The sequence below is a fragment of the Pinus tabuliformis genome, chromosome 5_2 (genome assembly GCF_031772625.1).
Source record: "Pinus tabuliformis cultivar Carrire ecotype Pingquan chromosome 5_2, CPIR1, whole genome shotgun sequence".
NCBI lineage: Eukaryota > Viridiplantae > Streptophyta > Pinopsida > Pinales > Pinaceae > Pinus > Pinus tabuliformis.
Window position 1 is genome coordinate 424534235 of NC_142306.1, and position 2410 is coordinate 424536644.

At 39.9% G+C, this 2410-nt stretch overlaps 1 pseudogene across 1 annotated transcript; it reads right to left on the bottom strand.

Annotated features, from left to right (window-relative positions):
• Nucleotides 1-1349, bottom strand: LOC149159411 (putative calcium-binding protein CML43 pseudogene; annotated as a pseudogene). Its single transcript, XR_016261116.1, has 2 exons — nucleotides 1124-1349; nucleotides 1-1007 (listed from the first exon to the last, which is right to left on the bottom strand). The product of XR_016261116.1 is annotated as a putative calcium-binding protein CML43 pseudogene (transcript).
• Nucleotides 1350-2410: the final 1061 nt, after the last annotated feature.

The window sequence follows — 2410 nt, forward strand, 5'->3', positions numbered from 1 at the left end:
TTATAAAAACTTCGAAAAATTGAATTTGTGTCTTACGGGATCTTTGTGTTTTAAAAATTGCTTAGGTTCTTTTACGAACATAGCCTCGAAGTCAATCTAATTTCAAAAATCTTCTTGGGTTTAAGATCCAACATATATTTAGTTCAATGTGTTAGATATGCTGCACTAGATCCTAGTTCAATCTCCTTCCTAGTGGTGTGTCAATAGACCTGCTATATGCATTGGACACATAAAGAATATGGTACATGAAGAGCCATCCATAACCATAACATCTCTTTGGAGCTGGCCCTTAAAATTTGACCTGGTCCACTAATTGCTGCAAATCTCTGTAACACAACCAGGTAATGATGAAGTTGGGTAAAATTGACTTTGAAATGTTCATTGCATCAAGATTTGGGCTCCCTCACAACCTTCGTCATCATGTGCTTAAACTCGTCAAAGTCCACGAGCCCGTCGGAATTCTTATCCACATTACAGATCATCCGTTCTACATCGTCCCCATCGGCTAATCCCAGCCTGGTGAGCACGTTCTTCAACTCCGCCCCTGAGATAAAACCGTCGCCATTCTGGTCGAACACCCCGAACACCTCTTTCAATTCCTCTTCCTGCTCTTCCCCGCTCATGCCCTCTTCCTCCGGGGCGGACAGCTGGTGCCCCAACGACCGGTCTAGGGCAGCAAACCCGTCGAAATCCAGCCCGCCGGCGTGGTCCTCCGTGAAGCCGCAGATCGTCGGTTCCAGATCGGGCAGCGGTATGGACAAGCCAAGCCTCTCCAGGGCATGGCCCAGCTCATCGACGGAGATCTGCCCGTCGCCGTTACCGTCGAAGGCGTCGAAGATTCTCCTCAGCCTCACGCTGTTCAGGCTCCGGTTCCGCAGCCTGAATGACCGAGATGGCCGGTTCGTCTTCTTATCCGTTGACGCGTATGCAGCCGAGGGGGCCATCTTGTGTTTAATATCTAATGGCTGTGAAAGGAACGGAACCTACAGGCGCCTGTAAGACCGCAGCTGCCGATAGGATATATACACAACGATAAGATATACACACAAATAGCCAGAGCAAAGCAGAAGAAAATGGGATCCAAAGTAATTCGTCAAAAAATGCTCAATCTCCAGGGACCTACCTGTAAAGCAGCAACTGCTGATAAGATATATACACAACTATGATATATACACACAAATAGAAAGCTAAAAGCAGAAGAAAATGCGATCCAAACGCAGAAATGCCTGGTTTGGTCTTTGTAATGTATGATCCGGTTCTATCTGTAATTGCGGATCCTTCACAGAGAAATTTGTAGGGTTAAAAACGGATCGGTAATAGGCATTTGAAGGATCTATATATGCCGGTTTTTTTTATAGAGGATTTGTTATGAGTTCATACGATTGTTCTCAATATGTGCTCCGTTGGTTCTTGGAAAGGTGAAAGCCGCCGAAGCCTCTTCCCTCGAAGATCATTGCAGATTTCGTGGAAGGCAATGCCGGGATGGATTCGTTGCATAAATATTTTCCAAAATGTTGTCTTTTTGAGAAGTTTCAACATATTTCAACATGCTACCTGTTTTAGAAGCTTCGGGCATGAAATTTCGTAGCGTTGTATAAAGGTTTTTCGAAAACTTTCCTTTTTGGGAGAACTTTCGCGCATTGAATCTGGTCGAAATTTGGGCCATACATTAGCATTTTACGGGTCAAAGTTGAGATTGTACAAGCCTTGTGTTATTTTTTTATCTTTGACTTCGTATTACATTGAGATTGAACCAATGTAACCAGCCTGTGTTATTTTTGTTGTTTGAGATAGTTGTAGAGTAAAGGGAATAGTTAAAACTACTTTGCCTTTATAAAATCAAATTTTATTTTAAAATTATTATTTTATAATTTCTCATATTTTATAATTTTTCACATTATTTTATTATTATTATGATCCACGATTTATTAAAGGAAGCATGTGCAGATCTATGTTTCTTAGGAAATTATCTTACATAATTCCGTATTTAGGTGTAACATTTTCATTTTGATTTTTCAAACTTAATTGTAATTTATTGTGTTAGCGCTTTTTGTTACGGCATGCATGTTTTGGGATTATGATGGGATAAATTACATATAATTTATATATTTTATTTTTAATTAATGAAAATCGATAATAGTAATATAAGTATCTATATGTTATTTCTAATGAATGAAAATCCATAACAGTAATATAAGTATTTATATGGACCATATACCATGAGTAGATATTCGTAAAGGGATTCTTGAGGCAAATTTCGATCACTGTTGTTGATTTTGAATTTGAACATAATTCTCTCATTTTCCCTCTGGCCAAACACCATGAAATGGGAAAGCCTAGTAGTTGAGAGGCCAGCTTCCCAAAATTATAGAAGCATGGGGTGGTGGTTGAGAAGTCCCTTGATAGGAAT